We start from the raw sequence: 21,919 nt of genomic DNA, 5'->3' as shown, positions 1-21,919 counted from the left end.
CCCACCACTTCTGCTGCAATAACAACTTCACTGCAGACCCCTGCTGTTACGGCCTGTGCGTCCACCACCACCACCTCCAGTGCTGCCTGCAACACCCTCCCTGAGGATGACCAGCCCGCACCACCGACTGAGGGGGGCAGGGAGAGGATGCGGGTGCACACAGTGGTGAGGCAAAAGGTCCGTGGCAGCAGGGCAGGTGAGAGGGCCAGGGTCACCCACAGACACCAAGAAGGTGGGGCCAAGTCCCTGGACCACATCACCAGACACCTTGGCGCTTATGAACAGGACCAGGGACAAACGGGCCAGTTGGACGAACTGCTACGTGAGCTCATCCTGCTGGTGAGGTCCATCGACACCCGTATAGGACAAATGGTAGACCTCATGGCCCAGCAAGTGGAGTTATTGAGGGACAGGCCTGTGCCACAGCCAACACCTCCACCTCCCTCTGGTGGGCCGCAGGATGACAGTTCACTATCCTCCCCTGCGGCCACAGAGAGGAGTGAGTCCTCAGACGTCACTGGCACTGCAGCAGGGCCCATACCTGCCAAGTGACCAAGGGGCTGTCCTAAGAAGAGCCTGGGAGTATCTGGAGGCAAAGCACCTGCAAAACACCAGTGACGGAGCCAGCCCTGATGGCAACCCTCTTCACCAATGCATTGACTGTTTGGACAGTCCTTCCCCACACTGCCTTGAGAATGGCATATGTTTGTTGGACAGGGTCACCACCTCAATGAGGGGACTACTTTACTATCTCATTTTGCATGACTGTCAACTCACTGCTCCACCACCACCTCAATGGAAATGTACACCCCCTCACATGTCAACATTGAAACATAAAAAACCTTACACACATGTTGTCGTGTCAGCTCCTTCTTTATTGCAGGATGAACAGTCTTCGACATGTCCATAATGTATCAGGAGTATGTACTGTATGTAGGCAAGGATACATTGTAGGCACCTAGGCAAACACAACAGAACAGCATTCACTGGTGTGGGTTTGGCATCACAGACATCACACAACACCTGCCATCTACATGAGCCAACGTGCACACATCACACTGGGCAACAAGTGTCAACAGACATGTCCTGTAGATGTCCCCAAATGACCTGTCCCAGAAACATTGAAAACCACTGCTAAGTCTACAACTGACTGCTGCTACAAGTCTCACATACACCTTCACGACAGCAGCAACATCATCAGACTATAGGTATGTTGTACATTGTCACCCACCTTCAAGTGAAGTAGTTGGTGATGAGCTGTTGACGCAGAGAAACACCTTCCTCCTCTCCACTGTCCTCATCACTGGACAAGGGTTGATTTGCAGGCAGGAGCCTTGGGTCCTCATCATCATCCAGGAGCCAGGGAATCTCCTTGCGAATGGCTAGGTTGTGGAGCATGCAGCATGCCACTACAATCTGACACACCTTCCCGGGCGAGTATGCCAGTGCACCTCCGGTCTTGTCCAGGCAGCGGAAGCGTGACTTCAGCAGACCAAAAGTATGCTCCACCACACGACGTGTCCTATCATGGGCAGCATTGTAGCGAACGTCAGCCGGGGTCCTGGGATTCTGCAGTGGGCTCAGCAACCAGGGACGGTTGGGATATGCAGAGCCACCAAGGCATGACATACACAAAACGCAGGATGTAGGAGACAGGGGCTGAGCCTAGGAATCTTACACACATGTGGGAGATGATCATATCTGTCTGGCATACCACTTGCACATTTAGGGAGTGGTAATGTTTGCGATTCCTGTAAATGTGCTCACTTGCCTGTGGTGGCACAAGACCGACATGGGTGCAATCAATGGCACCAAAACCATGGGGGATGTGCCCAAGGGGATAGAAGTCTCCCTTCACAGCTGGCAATTCAGCACCCCTGGGGAAATGGATATATCTGTCCTTGTATATCATCATTGCGGACACTACATCACGCAGCACCATTCTGAACATCGGTTGTGACATTCCACCAGCGCTGGCCACTGTCGCCTGGAACAATCCAGTTTGCAAAAAAATACAGGGCTGCCATCACCTTCTAAGTTGGGGTGAAAGCTGTTGGATATGTCTGGTGAGGCTGCAGGTGGGGCTCCAACATATCACAAAGGGTTTTTAGGGTGGCTCTATCCAGACGGAATTTCTGGATGATCGCCACATCCTCCATGTCCTCCAGCACTGTCAAGTGACGCAGCTGATTTGGCCTCCTCCTAGTAGAGATCAAAGTGGATACATGTCAATGCAATACATCAGGAGATGGGCACAGCATTTCCTGGTCTGGATGTCACAACGCCAACAATGACTGCCACAACAACTGAGTAACAAGCCAGCTTACATGAAGGGACACCTTCGTCTACACAAATGACACACCTGTCAACTTGAACTTACAGAAAACATGTACCTCAAACGCCACCTTGGACATTGTGATTGGACATATGGAAATAGCCACATTACACATGGGCACGCTTGGGAGTATGGCATCCAGCATATGTGTAACAATTAAACCCCACTGTCTCATACCTAGCTGCTGTACCTGTCACACCTTAATGTGGCATTTCAACCTGGCACACATCCACAAACAATGACCACAGTTGCCGCAGTAATGACAATTGTGTGTTTGAGCAGACATAAGAGGCCATGCAAGAAACTACATCATACATTGAGACAGGCATTGCAGTGATTATCACTGCACCACAATGCACTGACATGTGTACACATTGTAGAGTCCACTACAACACTGTCCTGCCTCATCGACCAACAAATTCATAAGTGACATGTGAGGGAGTACTGGACAATGTACAACACACATACATAAACATGGCATGTGTAGTCACCAGTGGAGTCAATAGTACATTGCATCTTGTGCACAATGATGTGCCATTGACCATATGGCCACTGTGCACTGCTGATGTGTGCCAGATGGCCATTGTATGGCACCCAAATCACGGAAGCTACCACCTGTCCCCAGCGGTGTGTCACCAGCACCCCCCATTCACACAAGTGCAGTAGTGATTGGTATGGAGACATGCCCAAATGGAGGTTGGCATGCTCCGTCATCCAAATCGCGGAACCTCATGTCATTGTATGGCACCCAAATCACGGAAGCTGCCATCAGTCCCCAGCGGTGTGTCACCGGCAACCCCCATTCACACAAGTGCGGTAGTGATTGGTATGGAGATGTGCCCAAATGGCGTTTGGCATGCTCCGCCATCCAAATCGCGGTGCCTCATGTCATTGTATGGCACCCAAAACGTGGTAGCTACCGCCTGTCCCCAGCTGTGTGTCACCAGCAACCCCATTCACACAAGTGTGGTAGTGATGGGTATGGAGACATGCCCAATTGGCGGTTGGCATGCTCCACCATCCAAATCGGGGAGCCTCATGTCATTGTATGGCACCCAAATAGCGGAAGCTACCGCCTGTGCCCAGCGGTGTGTCACCAGCACCCCCATTTACATAAGTTTGGTAGAGACTGGTATGGAGATATGGCCAAATGGCTGTTGGTATTCTCCGCCATCCAAATCATGGTTGCTACCGCCTGTCCCAAGTGGTGTGTCACCAGCACCCCCCCCATTCACACAAGTGAGGTAATGTTTGGTATGGCGACATGCCCAAATGGCGGTTGGCATGCTCCGCCATCCAAATAGCGGTAGCTACCACCTGTCCCCAGTGGTGTGTCACCAGCATCCCCATTAACACAAGTGTGGAAGTGATTAGTATAGAGACATGCCCAAATGGTGGTTGGAATGCTCTGCCATCCAAATCACGGTGCCTCATGTCATTGTATTCAGAAAAGGGGGTGGTGATGAACAGAGTGTCTGAATTAAGCAGACCACTCTTACCCAGTCCAAAGATCAGGGCTTGATCCATCACCGTTATTTAGCTCACTGCCCCATCCCAGCTCAGAACCTGGCTATATGCAAATTAGTCTGTCCCTGGCCCAGTGCATCATGGGAACAGGGCAGACCAAACTACCAAGCCAATTCTTCACCAGAAAGGAGACAAGCTACCGGGGACCGGTTTCTGGCATTTCAGCCTCGTCGGCCCGGCTTGCTTGAATCCTGATGGAGCAGTGAGCAAGGGACTCATGTCTGAGTATACCCTGCCACACCTATAGTGGCCAAAAACGATTCAGAAAAGGGGGTGGTGATGAACAGAGTGTCTGAATTAAGCAGACCACTCTTACCCAGTCCAAAGATCAGGGCTTGATCCATCACCGTTATTTAGCTCACTGCCCCATCCCAGCTCAGAACCTGGCTATATGCAAATTAGTCTGTCCCTGGCCCAGTGCATCATGGGAACAGGGCAGACCAAACTACCAAGCCAATTCTTCACCAGAAAGGAGACAAGCTACCGGGGACCGGTTTCTGGCATTTCAACCTCGTCGGCCCGGCTTGCTTGAATCCTGATGGAGCAGTGAGCAAGGGACTCATGTCTGAGTATACCCTGCCACACCTATAGTGGCCAAAAACGATTCAGAAAAGGGGGTGGTGATGAACAGAGTGTCTGAATTAAGCAGACCACTCTTACCCAGTCCAAAGATCAGGGCTTGATCCATCACCGTTATTTAGCTCACTGCCCCATCCCAGCTCAGAACCTGGCTATATGCAAATTAGTCTGTCCCTGGCCCAGTGCATCATGGGAACAGGGCAGACCAAACTACCAAGCCAATTCTTCACCAGAAAGGAGACAAGCTACCGGGGACCGGTTTCTGGCATTTCAGCCTCGTCGGCCTGGCTTGCTTGAATCCTGATGGAGCAGTGAGCAAGGGACTCATGTCTGAGTATACCCTGCCACACCTATAGTGGCCAAAAACGATTCAGAAAAGGGGGTGGTGATGAACAGAGTGTCTGAATTAAGCAGACCACTCTTACCCAGTCCAAAGATAAGGGCTTGATCCTTCACCGTTATTTAGCTCACTGCCCCATCCCAGCTCAGAACCTGGCTATATGCAAATTAGTCTGTCCCTGGCCCAGTGCATCATGGGAACAGGGCAGACCAAACTACCAAGCCAATTCTTCACCAGAAAGGAGACAAGCTACCGGGGACCGGTTTCTGGCATTTCAGCCTCGTCGGCCCGGCTTGCTTGAATCCTGATGGAGCAGTGAGCAAGGGACTCATGTCTGAGTATACCCTGCCACACCTATAGTGGCCAAAAACGATTCAGAAAAGGGGGTGGTGATGAACAGAGTGTCTGAATTAAGCAGACCACTCTTACCCAGTCCAAAGATCAGCGCTTGATCCATCACCGTTATTTAGCTCACTGCCCCATCCCAGCTCAGAACCTGGCTATATGCAAATTAGTCTGTCCCTGGCCCAGTGCATCATGGGAACAGGGCAGACCAAACTACCAAGCCAATTCTTCACCAGAAAGGAGACAAGCTACCGGGGACCGGTTTCTGGCATTTCAGCCTCGTCGGCCCGGCTTGCTTGAATCCTGATGGAGCAGTGAGCAAGGGACTCATGTCTGAGTATACCCTGCCACACCTATAGTGGCCAAAAACGATTCAGAAAAGGGGGTGGTGATGAACAGAGTGTCTGAATTAAGCAGACCACTCTTACCCAGTCCAAAGATCAGGGCTTGATCCATCACCGTTATTTAGCTCACTGCCCCATCCCAGCTCAGAACCTGGCTATATGCAAATTAGTCTGTCCCTGGCCCAGTGCATCATGGGAACAGGGCAGACCAAACTACCAAGCCAATTCTTCACCAGAAAGGAGACAAGCTACCGGGGACCGGTTTCTGGTGCAGTGAGCTAAAAAACGGTGATGGATCAAGCCCTGATCTTTGGACTGGGTAAGAGTGGTCTGCTTAATTCAGGCACTCTGTTCATCACCACCCCCTTTTCTGAATCATTTTGTCCACCATATGCGTGGAAGGGTATACTCAGATGTGAGTCCCTTGCTCATTGCACCATCAGGATTCAAGCAAGCCAGGCCGACGACGCCTGAAATGGCAGAAACCGGTCCCCGGAAGCTTGTTTCCTTCCCAGTATAAGAATTGGCTTGGTAGTTTGGTTTGCCCTGTTCCCATCATGCACTGGGACAGGAACAGACTAATTTGCATAAAGCCAAGTTCTGAGCTGGGATGGTGCAGTGAGCTAAAAAACGGTGATGGATCAAGCCCTGATCTTTGGACTTGGTAAGAGTGGTCTGCTTAATTCAGGCACTCTGTTCATCACCACCCCTTTTTCTGAATCATGTCATTGTATGGCACCCAAAATGTGGTAGCTACCGCCTGTCCCCAGCGGTGTTTCACCAGCACCCCCATTCACACAAGTGCGGTAGTGATTGGTATGGAGACATGCCCAATTGGCGGTTGGCGTGCTCCACCATCCAAATCGCGGTGCCTCATGTCATTGTATGGCACTCAAATAGCGGAAACTACCACCTGTCCCCAGCGGTGTGTCACCAGCACCCCCAATTTACACAAGTTTGGTAGTGATTGGTATGGAGACATGCCCAAATGGCAGTTGGCATTCTCCGCCATCCAAATCATGGTTGCTACGGCCTGTCCCATATGGTGTGCCACCAGACCCCACATTCACACAAGTGCGGTAGTGATTGGTATGGAGACATGCCCAAATGGCGGTTGGCATGCTCCGCCATCCAAATCGCTGTGCCTCATGTCATTTTATGGCACCCAAATAGCGGAAGCTACCGCCTGTCCCCAGCGGTGTGTCACCAGCACCCCCATTCACACAAGTGTGGTAGTGATTAATATGGAGACATGCCCAAATGGCAGTTGGTATGCTCCGCCATCCAAATCATGGTAGCTCCGGCCTGTCCCCAGCGGTGTGTCACCAGCACCCCCCATTCACACATGTGCGGTAGTGATTGGTATGGAGACATACCAAATGGAGGTTGGCATGCTCCGCCATCCAAATCACGGTAGCTATCGCCTGTCCTCAGCGATATGTTACCAGCACCCCCCATTAACACAAGTGCGGTAGTGATTGGTATGGCGACATGCCCAAATGGTGGTTAGCATGCTCCACCATCCTCATGTCATTGTACGGCACCCTAATTGCGATAGCTACCACCTGTCCCCAGCGGTGTGTCACCAGCACCCCCATTCATACAAGTGTGGTAATGATTAATATGGAGACATGCCCAAATGGCGGTTGGCAAGCTTCGCCATCCAAATTGCGGTAGCTGCCGCCTGTCCCCAGCGGTGTGTGACCAGCATCCCCCATTCACACAAGTGCGGGAGTGATTGGTATGGAGACATGTCCAAATGGCAGTTGGCATGCTCCGCCATCCAAATCGCGGTAGCTATCGCCTGTCCTCAGCGGTATGTGACCAGCACCCCCCATTAACACAAGTGTGGTAGTGATTGGTATGGAGACATGCCCAAATGGTTGGCATGTTCTGCCATCCAAATCGCGGTGCATCATGTCATGGTATGACACCCTAATTGTGGTAGCTACCGCCTGTCCCCAGCAGTGTGTCACCAGCACCCCCCTTTCACACAAGTGCGGTAGTGATTGGTACGAAGACATGCCCAAATGGCGGTTGGCATGCTCCGCCATCCAAATTGCGGTGCCTCATGTCATTGTGTGGTACCCAAATCATGGTAGCTACTGTCTGTCCCCAGCGGTGTTTCACCAGCATTCCCCATTCACACAGGTGCAGTAGTGATTGGTATGGAGACATGCCCAAATGGCGGTTGTCATGCTCCGCCATCCAAATTGCGGTGCCTCATGTCATTGTATGGAACCCTAATCGCGGTAACTACCGCCTGTCCCCAGCGGTGTCTCACCAGCACCCCCCATTCACATAGGTGCGGTAGTGATTGGTATAGAGACATGCCCAAATGGCGGTAGGCATGCTCCGCCATCCAAATCGCGATAGCTACCGCCTGTCCCCAGCGGTTTGTCACCAGCTCCCCCCATTCACACAAGTGCTGTAGTGATTGGTATGGCGACATGCCCAAATGGCGTATGGCATGCTCCACCATCCAAATCGCGGTAGCTACCGCCTGTCCCCAGCAGTGGATCACTGCCATGCTGCATGCCATTGAGTCAATGGGTACGACGATTGCGGTAGCATGATGCATTTTTGAAAATCGCGGTAGGCGTGCTCCGCTACCTCGGAGTCGATCATTGGATGCTTTTGAAAGATGCACCATCCCGGTAGCGCACACCGGCCCCTGCGGTGTCTCACCTCCATGGAGCATGCCCTTGAGCCAATGGGAAAGATGATTGCGGTAGCATGATGCAATTTTGAAAATCACGGTAGGCATGCTCCACCACCACGGAGGCGGTCATTGGATGTTTTTGAAAGAGGCCGACCTGGACCACCAATTGCTGCAGCTTGGCACCTTTGAAACAACCCCAGGGGGGCTATATATGTGTGGGAGCGAGCCTCACATTTCCACTGCTCCCAGAGCCTGCTGCCAGAGACCTCTGACGTGCTGCTGCCTCCAGGGACTGCTGCCTGAGACACCACATCTGCTGCTGCCTCCAGGGACTGCTGCCTGAGACCACTGACCTGCTACTGCCTCCAGGGTCTGCTGTCTGAGACCCCTCATCTGCTGCTGCCTCCAGGGACTGCTGCCTGGGACCCCTCACCTGCTACTGCCTCCAGGGACTGCTGCCTGAGACCTCTGATGTGCTGCTGCCTCCAGGGACTGCTGATTGAAACCCTTGACCTGCTGCTGCTTCCAGAGACTGCTGCCTGAGACCCCTCATCTGCTACTGCCTCCAGGCACTGCTGCCTGAGACCCCTGAGGTGCTGCTGCCTCCAGGGACTGCTGCCGGAGACCCCTGACCTGCTGCTGCGTCCAGGGACTGCTGCCTGAGACCCCTCATCTGCTGCTGCCTCTAGGGCCTGCTGCCTGAGACCCCTCACCACCAAATTCCACCACAGTTGTTCCATGTCTACAGTGATGGCAAGGACAGAGAAGATCCGTACAGTTGTTCCATGTCCACAGTGACGGCAATGACAGAGAAGACCTGTGCCAGTCCATTCACAAGCTAGGAGCTGGAGGTCCTGTTAGACGAGGTGCTCAGGCAGTACCCAAGACTGTATGGTACCCCAAATGTCGTGGTAAGTCCTCAAAAGTGGAGGTGTAGGGCAGGGGGCACACATGTAGTTTGAGTGATGCAGTATGCGCCTGAGGGTGTGGTGTTGTGTCATGCACTGACAAACATGCTGTCTCCAGGGGGAAGGTGTATGTCCCAATGTCACAGGGGTCCCTGCCTGCAGTTGGAGGTATGAGTGAACTGTGTTGTGTTGTCAGCCATCCAGTGAAGCAGTAGGTTCATCATGCCGGACTCAGGACGGTGATTGCTTGGCTGAATGGCTGGGTGTGCCCCTGTTGTCCATCTCATCTCAGTGTGATCCGGATGCCCAGCACAGTGCCCACCCACAAAGTCAAGGACACATAATTTCCTGTGTATTTCCTAGGTATTTTCTCATTGCACTCCAGCTATGCGCCATCTCAGCCCTGTAGATTGCACACGACTGGCCTTGTGTTGAGGAATTCCTGTTTGTGAGTATTGTCCCTCAATGCGACACCCATGACAGAGTTATCTATTCACAGGGCTGGGACATTGAGTGCTGCGCAGTCTTGGACATCCAGAGTCCACCACCAGACACAGGTTGATATGTGATGTATGTGTTGCTCTATCCAAAAATTAACTAGAGATGTGTGCAGGCCACATATGGGTTTCAGTGTTGGCATCCTGGATTTGTGTGAGATGTGCAGGGACTGTGTTCCCCCTCGCAACTGCATGCAATCACATCAGCCTATCCCATGCAGATGTCCCATGTGAGATGTACCCTAGTCACTGATGGACATATCGTTGAATTTGTAATGAGTTTGTATCTTGCTGCTATACTGATGGATGTTGATACATTACACTGGGTCACTGATCATTTCCCCCTCTTGTCTCCCATGCCTGCAGCTCAAGGTACATCAGCTTAAGGCCATGTGGAGGGCCATTGCTGCCAAGGTGCGAGGGAATACATTCAGACGTGGGTGGGCTGCACCGGACTGTCCAGGCTTTGTCCTCCACATTGATGTCTGCCCTCTAACAGGCACATACTCCAAGTCCAGCTCGGGGGCCTTTGTCGACCACTCAGGTTGTGGCCACATCTGACGATAGTGACCACGGTCCACAGACCTCACAGTCAGGATACAGCACATGGAGCACACAGCAGCAACAACCCAAGCCGTCCCGTCCGCAGACACCATCCCCACAAAAGAGCAAATCCACCCCAGAGTGCAAAGACAAAAGCCCATCAGGCAACACCAAAGCCCAAAAACCAAGGAAGCAGACCTCAAGTTCACATGCCTCAGAGGCATCCCCAGCCAATGACTCTCCTGTCCCTAAAGCATCTCAAAAAGAGGAACATACAGTTTCTGTGCCCACCGAGAAGGTGTTGCATGGCACGGGTACACCTAAGAAGGGCTCCAAGGCAGAATCACCCACCACCTCGACTCCCATTCTAAGCCCAGTGAAACAGGGGAAGGAGGGCACTAAAAGGGTAACCCCTAGTAAACAGGGGATGTAAGGGCAAAGGCAAGGCCAGGGGAAGCGTTCAGCTGGATCCAGCACATCCACCGAGGGATTGCCAGCGTCTGCACCTGATGCAGCTTTGGTGGTGTGTGTGCTTGTGGTGTCCACACCACTTTCAATTAATCCCAAGACAGGGGAGCTATTTAGAATCCCCAAGAAGTGGAAAGGCACCCCTACACAATCTCCCAGCCACACTGTGTCTCATGTCAGCATGACCCCACCTCCACGTGCCACTACACCACCTGGTCCAAGCAGCCCTCCGGCTTCCCAAGCCACTGATAGCTCTTCCTCAGCTGGGCCGCTCTCTCCCCGGTCAACTGCTCCTTCTGTCCCCGAGACACAGCCAGCTACCCGTCCACCAGACAGCCAAGTCTGAGTGGTAGTCCCCCTCACACACTTGTCTCTCACACAGGTGGACCTGTACTGCCCATTGGTACCCCCTGACTGTGTTGATGATCAGGAACATGTACAGTCACACTATTCCCTGTGCGGCCTCTCAAGTACTCGCTCTGCACCCTGAACTGGCTACTGGCCTTCCTGTTTTGCCCTTGCCTGTGCAGATACTCATGTACTCACTCAGCACCCTGAACTGGCCTCTGGCCTTCCTGTTTTGCCCTTGCCTGTGCAGATTCTCATGTACTCGCTCTGCACCCTGAACTGGCCACTGGCCGTCCTGTTTTGCCCTTGCCTGTGCAGATTCTCATGTACTCACTCTACTCTTGGCCCTGGACACTGGCCTTGTTGCTCTTTGCTGTGTTGTACTATTCTCTGTGCAGTCTCTTGTGTACTCGCGCTGCACCCTGAACTGGCCACTGGCCTTCCTGTTTTGCCCCTGCCTGTGCAGATTCTCTACGGTTGGTGCCTATCTGTGCAATATGTGAATAAAGACAGTTACTCCTGTTGTCTGTTTTGTCAGTGTCCTTACTGAATAAAGTTATTTTGGTGTGTGTGTATGGTTGACTGTGCCACATGCTCTGTGTGCCACTTCAACATTGCCAATATCTTTGCTCGCCTACTCTTTTATTACAGGGGTGACAGGGACTTCAGTTCTTCCTGACACTGATACTTGTGGGGTCTATGATGTCAATTTATACCTGTGATGCAGTTGTCATTTACATGGTTTGTTTATCTTAGCTATATTTGTCACATGTCAGGTTAGGGGGCACTGCCAGCACAGTGTGTGATTCTGTCCACAGGTTTGCAGGCAGGCTGGCCAGTGTCATCATGTATGTGTGTTCTTCCTTTATGTGTGCCCAGCAGTGTATGTGTGTGGTCATCTTGTGATGACCAGTCATCCTGGTCCCATGGCCTACCTTAGATGTGTGCTCTTGTGTAGTCAAGAAGTGTGCAGTGTGAAGGGGTGACTCTGTAGTGAGTATTGATGTGTGTGTGCCCCTGCATTGTCAACTACACACATGTGTCACCTATGAGTTGTGTGCCTGTTGTTTGGATTGTTCAGCCCTGTGGATGTGGTTCTATACACATGTTTGAGTGTATGTTGTGCACTGTGCAGTGTGTTGGTGTGTCCATGCAGTTGTCTGATTGCTACTTGTTGTTTTTGTGTCACTTGCGCGTATGCAGAGTATGTGAGTGGCACATCAGTGTTGTGTTTTGTTGTTCATCCATGTGTCTTGATGCTGTTTGTGTGGACTGTGCAGATCTGCTGCTCCACACTGCCATTGTGGTTGTGTTTTCCCATGCATTGCTATTACATGGTGCCTTTTTGCCTCCAGGATGTCATGCCATCCCCTATCTGTGCTTCGGATGCCTACCCATTGTGCGTCTGCACTCCCTCTGTTTGTGTAAGATGTACCCATGCCATGTCCACTACTGACGTGCACTTCACTTCACTTAGATGTCAGCTATCCCCTTGGTTTACATGTGTGTGTGCCTCCTCATCACTTCATTTGTGACACTGTGCTTTGTGATGCAGTTCTTTTGCCAGGAGGAATGTGCCACTCAGGATATTCCCCCACTTGTTTATTTGTAAGGTTCTTGTGCTGTTTGTCAGTCATGGTTGCTCAGCTGCTGTTCAACTGTGTGTGCTGCCCAGTCCTCAGGTCAAGTTGATTCCACCTTTGTATCCCAGACTTGTGCATCTGTTGTTGTTGTGTTGGGTGTATGTGTGTTGGATGTGGTATTGCTTCACTTCTTGGGTGTGGTGTTGTCTTTGTGCTGTGCTGATTTGTGTTATGTGGGTTGATGTTGTGTCACTCATGTCTGTGTGTGACTGGTGTGCTTGGTGTGCACACACAGCTTGTTGTGCGTGCAGTGCTGTGTGTGTATGTTGCCTTGTCATTGCCTGGTGTGCATCCCTTGATGTCCTGCTGTGTTTTCTCTGTGATGTAGTTGCCTGTGCATCTGTTGTTTGTTTGATGTGGCTGTGTAGTTATGTGATGGTGCACTTCTTGTGTATGTTGTGGTCTGTTGTCTGTGCATTGTTCCTGAGTGATGAGGTTGTGCACTCCTGTTGTGTCTGTGCTCCCATTGCCTTTCCACAGTTTTGCTGCACAGGGCATGTCTGTTTTTGTTGTGGTTCTGTGTGTGTTTCTGTTGGTTTATGTGTTTGTGTGTTGTTTTTATGCAGACATTTGTTCTGGCATCCCTGTGCATGTGATGTTAGTTTCTACACCCAGGGTGTGTGTTTTGTTTGTGTGTATGGACTGGCAAGTATTACTAGCCATCAGTGTGTTTGGCACTGGTGTTGTGTGCTGCTGGTGTGAGGGGAGTATGTGTGTACATTCCTCCTGGTGTTTGGCAGTTATGGGGTGTGTCAATGGGCCCTGTGTGTTGTTCTGCTGGTGTACTCCTGTGAAGTAGTTGTATGCATGTATGGCTGTTCACAGTTTGGCTTCAGTGCCTTCCTTTCTTCATTGTGCCTATACATGGTTTGCCTTGCTGTCTCCCTGTATTGCTGCACTGTGATGTCTGTGGTTAGACTTCACTGACTGTAGCAGCCATGTGTGGTTTGATGGTCTGAGGGTGTTGTTCTGTGTTCCTTGTCTTGCATGTGATGTGCACATGCTTGTTGTGTGTCTCCATGGCCTTCCATTTGAGTGCATCCCACTTTGACTTTCTTATTTGTTGTGCTCCATTGCTGTTGGCATTTGGGGTCTGTATGTGTCTGCGTCAGTGTGTGGTATGTATGTGTCACTATGCAGGCTGTGTGCCCATTTGTATGTTTGTTCCTTGTATGTGTTCATGTGGTGCTTGTACTCATTTTTGTTTCCCTGAGTGTGGTGGTGTTGCAGTGTATGTGTTTCCCTGGCCCTGTGCTTCTGTGCTGTGTGCTGTGTGTTCCTGTGCAGCCACTCCTGCTGTGGCTGTCTACCTGGTTGTATGTTGTGTGGTGCAGGGTGTGATTTGACCTGTCTTGTTGTTGTGCATGGGGGTGCACATTAGGGGCAATTGGCATATGCCTTCATGGGGTGTGGCAATGTGTGGTGGGAGGAGGTGTGGCAGTGTGGTGTTTGTGCCCTGCCCATACCTTTGGCTGGCCCTGCCTTCTGCTTTGTGCGCATGTGCTCCCTTGTCTTCACTGCTGCGGTGACGTGACTGGTACATTGCTGCATGGTTGCTGAAGGTGTGTCCAGGACACGGAGGGGTGACTTGGTGGAAGGTGGGTCATGTGTGGGTGCCCTTGTGAATGTGTTTCTGTCCCCAGCAGGGTGTCTGATGTTGATTTTGACCATGTGTCAGCCCATGAGTTGTGCGTTATGTTTGTGTAATTGTGTACCTGCGGCAGCGTCCACCAGTATTTGCTGGTGACGTATCAGGTACAGCACCAGAAAGGCATGTAGAGCATGTAGGGCATGTAGGGCATGTAGAGCTGGGTCCATTGCGGTCATGACTGGGTGGTGTTAACCGGGACTCTGGTTTCGCGCTCCGCAGACGAGCTTCCACCGTCTCTGATATTGCGGTGTCTCCACTGAGGTGTGTCTGCTTGTTTATGGCATCCTAATTTGTAGAGCGGGGCAGACGTCATTCCGCACGGCGGTGAGTCTCCATTGGCTCCCACCGCCGCGGTGGAAGCGCACTTTGATGGCGGTGGACGTCGCTCCGGGGTGGACGGGAAATGGTCTATTTTTGGCCATACTAATATGGCTGACGTGGCGGTGGTGCCTTACTGTTTTATTTCTTTTTTTATGTTGCTAGGGGGCTGCTTAACTCCTTACACATTTTGGTGGTGCTCCTGCCCCATTTAAGGACACCACCACAATGAAAAACATTCTAAAGTAGCCCTTGCAGGACATTATTGGGTGCTACTTGAAGGAGCATCTTCAGCTGCTCATTTATCATAAACATTTGGCCTAAAAAATGTTCTTGCTGTCCAGGTTGCACCTGGGCCTTTTAAGGCTTGGGGAGGGGGCCATACAATAACGTCAGGGCCCTAAAGGATAGGGATAGGGATGGCTTGAGGCTCGGGGTACAGCACCCCTGCCCTTGAATGTTGCGTCATAGATTGGTAGTTGGGGTCCCAAGGGCCTTTTTAGGTTGTTGGAGGGGCAACATGCTCCCTCCCTTTTATTGATGAAACAGCCCCAGCGGATGGGTTCTCCAGGCCTCTGAGATGCTTGGGGCTGATGCCCTCTTCTTCCTAACATATACAGATCCCTCATGGGCCTGGGCCCACCCCATGGGGGGTATTTCATGGAAACTAAGAGTGGATTCATAGATACTCCATACTTTTGCAGCTAATTTATTAAGAAAGACATTTTTGACCGCCCCCCTCAACATGCCTATGGAGTCTGGGTATCCCTACCCTGACCCTTTATGATTTTAATGTTTTTTTAATGGGCTTGTGACTGAGTCCTAAGATGTCTTCAGCCACATCAGAGTTAATGTGGTGGCAACAAATCAGATCTTACCATGAGAGCAGGAAGGCACTGCAGAGGTTTTACGGCATGAAGTATACAAAATATTTCAGCATTAATTGCTCAACAACTACTGAATGGATTTACACCAAATCTCAAAAAAAAGATTATTTCTGGGCAAAGATCCAGCTTCCTGCCACGTTTCATGTAAATCCTTTCAGCAGTTTGGGCTGTAGCTGTGTCTAAAGTTCCTATGGAAAAATTAATGATGAAAATGTGTTTTGCAACACGCCCTTTTTCTTTTCTCTCACTTGACAATCACAAAAAACTTTCCAAAAAGACACTGAGGTAAAAATATAGATATAATATATCGGAGTTTGGCCCCTCCTTCCAAGCCAATATCGGCCGAGGACCCCATTACCCGGTGCCCAATATTTTGCAGTGTCCTGGAGGCCCCATCTCCTGGAACACTGTAGTTTCCTGCCCTGGGGAGTGTGGGAAAATGCTGTCTGCACTCTCCTAGGCAGGGAACCGAAGTTTGCTTCAGTCATGTGAGAGCAGTTGAAAAAGCAGATCATGGACAAAGGGATGGTACTAGGCCCCTACAGCACCCAGTATGGTGCTGAACAAGGAACCAGCAGGGCCTTGGAATACCCTCCATTGCTCCTATAAAATGGTGCCTTGTGGGTGTCCTGGTGGGCACCTGGGCTCCCACAAGGGGAACTACCTGGGGAAGTAGGGGTCCTGTGGCTCTACCCACAGCCACCAACAAAAATGAATGGACACCAGGACATCAACTTAACAAAAAAAGCTGGTTCCATGTGGCATGGCTGAAGAGCCATGCCATATGGATGAGGTAGCCCTGGAGCTCCCCCTGCTACCCACAATGACAATTGCAGATGTGGATGTCCTGCGTGGGGACTAGGACACACAATAGAAGGATGGGGTCCTTGAGCCTTTTAAGGCTCTGGGAGCAGGTCGATTCACCTCTCCTTCCCTTATAGAATGCAGCCCGGGGAATGGGCTCCCTGTGGCCTATATGTATGTATGTATGTATGTATGTGTCTTGTAAAGCGCACTGCTGCCCTGAGGCGTCATGGCGCTGTAGACCGCTGGTGAACCCGTCCTGGCTATCCCTGTGAGATGGTCCCTACTGGGTATCTCCAAGGTGAAACCAGGCATCCCCGGCGAATGTGGGGGGCCGTTGTAGAGATGAGGCAAGCTAATGCCCAGAGTTGCCGAGTGTGATCCCTGGTTAGAGTAGGCACCGAGGCGAGAATTATCGAGTCCGCTGACCCTGGTCCACGACCCTGCCGCGTCGGGAATTGAACCCTGGTCCCAGGCCGTTCTCTGCTTCCGGGTCTGCCGCCTCTAACCAGTGAGCCACACCACTCCACAGGCACGGGGAGGGGGCCTTTATCTCCTTTCCCCTTTCTTAGCAATGCAGCTCTGGAACCCCTGTAGGATCACTGAAAAATTAGTTTGTTTTTTGTATTATGGCCCCAGGGGGATCAATTGGGTCCACGCGGTGGGGTCCAGGGGGGAAGGGTATCCTGACAATGCCCCTGATGTTTTTGTTTTTACGTTCGTACAGGGGCCTAAATCCCTGAGTCCTGTGATTGCTGCCAGCAACTTTTTTCTCATGTTGCTGGCAGCCAATAAGAGTGCTCGCTCCCACTGGAGTCTGACTCCTGCGGGAGTGAGATGGCCCAAGGGAAAGAAAACTCCCTGGGACAATCAGAGCACTAAATTGCCGCTCCCGCGATACTCTGAGGGCCTCTAATAGACCCAACCTCTCAGATATATAAATATTTCAACCTTAATTTCTCAAAAAGTACTCAATGGATTTACAGCTAATCACACAAAGCACAATCTGCGGACCAAAATCTAGCTACCTGTCTGAATTGGTGTAATACGATTCAGCAGTTTTTGTGGTAGTGCTTCTTAAAGAAGTCAATGTAAAACGTATAGGGAGTTTGCATTTTGACATCCCCCCTTTTCTCTATGCCCCCGCTTGACAGAATAGTCAAAAGTAGCACCTTTTGGAAAGTTTAGTGGAGATTCTTTAAACTGGCCAAAGTTATTTGCAACACAAAAAAGATATTTCCTATTGAAACTCGGACCTAATTTTAACTACCCAGTGATGCTGTGATTCCCAAAAATGGTTGTCATTGGGTATACACAGCACAGATGCCAGTCCCTTCCCCCTCTCTTCTATGGACACCTGTCATCTGAAAGAAAGGTTCCAGAAGTGTGACTAGTCCCTCGCCACACATCGGACTATCCAAGGGGTCTGATCAGTGAGCCCAGTCCCTCCCTGTACTGTACTATGCACATTTATCATCTAAGATATTGATCTCAGTGGAGGGTGAGACCCTCCAGACACCCTACTACTCATATCTGCCATCTGAGACAGAGGTCTCAGCAGGGAGGCGAGTTCCTCCCTACACCCTACAATGTAACCCTGTCATCTGAGACTGAATTTTCACTGGAGAGGCCAGTCCCTCAATACCTCCTCCTTTGCACTGCTCTCATTCAAGAGAGTGATCTCAGTGAAGAGAGCAGTCTGTCCCCATATCCTAGTGCACAGATCCATCATCCAAGAGAGACATCTCATCCCCCCCATATCTACTACATACATCTGTCATCTAAGAGAGAGGTATTTATATAAAAGACAGTCCCCCACAAACCCTACTATGCACACCCATCATTTGATACATAGCTGTTAGTAGAGAGGTCAGTCTCGCCTCACACCCTACTATGCACAACCATCATAGAAGAAAGAGGTCTCATTAGAGGAGAGGGAAGTCTCTCCCCACCACCTATTATGCACAACTGTCATCCAAGAGAGAGGTCTCAGCGGAGAGGCCAGTCCCTACACACCCTACTATTCACACCCATCATCTGAAAGAGGTATCTGAGTGGAGAGGCCAGTTCTTCCCATACTGTACTATGCACATAATCCAAGAGAGGGTTCTCAGTGGAGAGGCAAGTTCCTTCAGACATCCTACTATGCACATCTTTCATCTGAGAGAGAATTCTCATATAAAAGCCAACTCTCTCTCTTTTCCTTAGTAGTCTGAATGATTAGTTAAATCTCTTCACTTAAGTCTATTTTTATATATCAGTCTTATTAGTCTCCTGGGAGTCAGACAAACATATGGGTGGAGTCCGCGGTTTGGGTCCTCCAACTCTCGTGAGAGTCCTGTGGGGGTCAATATACTAATGAAAAAAGGGTTATTATATTAAGGAATTATTGGTTAAAGAGTCTCAGTTTTTTTAAGGAGTATTGTGTTAAATGAATTTGTAATTCTGTTGTGATCCTGGGAGAATCTTGCGAGAATAGTTTGTAAGCTTCAGGGTGTGAAGCCTGTTGCATGAGTCTTGTGCGATCCTGTGAGAGTCTCGAAAGACCCGCGTGGAAATTTACTGAGCCTGCCATGAGGTGTTTTATGATACCGTGAGAGTCTTGCAAGATCGTATGGGGAGATGCAGAGAAAAAACTTCATGTTATATTAAGGTCAATCAATAGTTAACATTGTCACTTTATGGTTGAAGAATGCTGTAATGTGATTGGCCGCACAACCACAGATAACTGAGATTATGCTTGGGGCTTTGGTGAAGAAGGCAGACTTTTTAGCTTGTGCTCAGTAGAGGTGACTTTATTTGGTAATAAGAGAGACTGGTGTCTCCAGCTGCTTTTAAGAAACAGTTCGTAATTCAGGTAAATACAATTATAGTTTATCTATAGAATGGCATTTGTGAATACAAAGTTTAATGTTCTTTTTTAAATATATTCTAAAACTGTGAACCTTATAAGGGATTGGGGATTATTTGTCAAATTCAAATTGTGAATAGTCAGAAAATGTGTAACGAAAAATGTGAAAATAATATAGAGGGCCTACTTATTCTCTGAAATATTGAACACTGGCCCTCTACTTGTTGAGAAGTGTTGGTAGGTAGCCTACTGTTCATAAACTGATTCTACATCATGTTTACTGTGTGAAAATCTGAGGTGTAGGTTTCTCAGCATAGCCTTTTACAAGTAAAAGTTAGAATGTACAGAGATGTCTACAGGAATTGCATGTTATGTAATTTTATTTATTTATTTATTTATTTCATTTCTATAGCGCTACAGCTACCCACCAAAGGGTTTCCCGGCGCTGATGATTCAGTGCATTGAGATATTCAGATTTTTTAGATGTTGAACAGCCAGGTTTTTAAGGCCTTCCTGAATTTCAAGTGATTAGTTTCCTGCCTAAGGGTCAGTGGGAGAGTGTTCCAGAGGGAGGGTCCAAGATATGAAAAGGATCTACCGCCCATTCTCGCCAGCCTGACTTTGGGGATCACAAATTGGTTTGCTGTGGCTGAACGAAGAGTACGGGATGGACGGTAGGGATGTACAAGATGTTGTAAGTACTTGGGTGCCTTGTTAGTTGAAATCCTATGCATAAGACATAAGGATTTAAATTTTACCCGGTTCTCGATTTTCAGCCAATGCAATTCGCGGATATACTTGGTTGTGGGCGTGGAAATGGGAATTTTCCACAGTAATCTTGCGGCAGCATTTTGCACTGTCTGCAATCGTCGGGTTATGGCCTTGTTGGCCCCCAGGTACAGCACATTGGCGTAATCGAGCCTGGAGGTTATCAGAGCATTAATGACCGATTTTTGAGTATTTTTGGGCAGCATCCAACAGATTTTCTTCAACCACTTTAGGATCGCAAAGCAAGTAGCTGATGTCTTAGTAGCTTGCTGGTTGAGACTAAGTGATTCATCAATGATGACACCAAGATTGCGTGCTGATTTGACTGGAACTGGGGGTGTACCCATCACATCATCAGGCCAGTGCTGGGGTCCCCAGAGTTCTTTGTTCTTGCCCATAACAAGTAGCTCTGTTTTCTCGCCATTAAGTTTGAGAAAATTTTTTCTCATCCACTCAGCGATGTTGGTGAGGCCGATTTTTAATGACGAGATGTTATTGGAGTCCGAAGATGAAAGAGAAAAAATAAGCTGTGAATCATCAGCATACGAGAACATGAGTAGGCCAGAGTCTTCTATCATTTTGGCCAGTGGGCTCATGTAAATATTGAAGAGCAGCGGGCTCAATATAGAGCCCTGCGGCACTCCATGTTTGAGGATCATGGTATCTGAGCATGCTGATTGGGAAAAAACTTGGAAAGTGCGTTGTTCTAATAGGGATTTGATCCAGTTGCAGGCGGCGCCCCTAATACCGATGTCATGGAGAGTTTGCTCAAGTACAGCATGTGACACAGTATCAAATGCTGCACTGAGATCCAGTAACAGCAAGGCAACCGTTTCACCGCGATCTAACAGTAGACGGATGTTCTCAGTTACACCCAGCAGGGTTGTTTCCGTCGAGAATCCTGTGCGGAATCCTGACTGATGAAGAGGTAGTATATCCTGGATGGTAATGAAATCAGTGAGGACTCTGTGAACATGTTTTTCCAATATCTTTGCGAAAGTTGGTAATAATGAGATAGGTCTAAAATTAGATGGCAAGTTGGGATCTGTTCCAGCTTTTTTTAATAACGGGTGAATCATTGCATGTTTCCACTCTTTCGGTACGGTTTCTTCCTGTAATGATTTATTTAGAAGATTGGTGATTGTCTCTAGGGCTCTATTATTTAGTTTTTTCAAGATGGAACAAGGGAGTGGATCATTTGGTGAACCTGATTTAATGGAATCCAAAAGTTTCCGAACCAGGTCTAAGTTGAGCGGCGGCCATTTATCTAGAATAGCTGGAGGTGTTGCATCATGTGGGAGTATACAGGAGAACAACTCATTTTCCGTAGGGATAATGGAGGCTAAAATATTGGTTTCAAGGCCAGTATTGGTAGAAGGCAGAATCACATTGGACTTGGCGATTTCCTTTGTGGTTTGTTCTATACCCTGATAGATTTTATCAACTTTTTCTACAAAAAAGGCTGCAAGAGTATCACATTGTGATTTGTTTAGATCTGGAGGAGATTGTAAGGTGAGGGAACCAGCTAGTTCTCTTACAGTTTTAAAAAGTATTTTAGACTGACATAGGGCTTCGGTGATTTTCGTGCAAACATGTTCAGCTTTGGTTTTAGCACAGAGTCTCTGATAATTAGAGAGTTTATTTTTGTAAGCCAATTTGGCGTCAGGGCAATAGGATTTCCTCCATTGACGTTCTGCAGTTTTACATATACTTTTTTCCTGTTTCAAAGTCTCAGTAAACCACGGAGCAGGGGGGCGGTGGGAGTTTTGTTTTAGTTTGGTTTTAGGTAAAATGGAATCAACGGCTTCTAAGAGCCAAGTTTGGACTGATGTTGAGAACTCTTGTACTGTTGCTTTTGTACAGGGGAGATGGCCCTCTAGCATGGAGTTAAGAATTTCTAGATCAAGCTTTTTCCATTTCCTGATTAATTGTGTAGGTACTGATGTTTTAACCCTATTAGAAGTTTTTACAAGAAGGAAAAATGTAATCAGGAAGTGATCAGACCAGGGCACAGGAATAGCCGTGGGTTTAGATATGTCATTTAAGTTGGAGAAGATGGGATCCAACAAGTGACCGGCTCTATGTGTGGAGCCAGAGTTCT

This window comes from Lissotriton helveticus, chromosome 5_1, assembly GCF_964261635.1.
Source record: "Lissotriton helveticus chromosome 5_1, aLisHel1.1, whole genome shotgun sequence".
NCBI lineage: Eukaryota > Metazoa > Chordata > Amphibia > Caudata > Salamandridae > Lissotriton > Lissotriton helveticus.
This window is presented reverse-complemented; position numbering follows the sequence as displayed.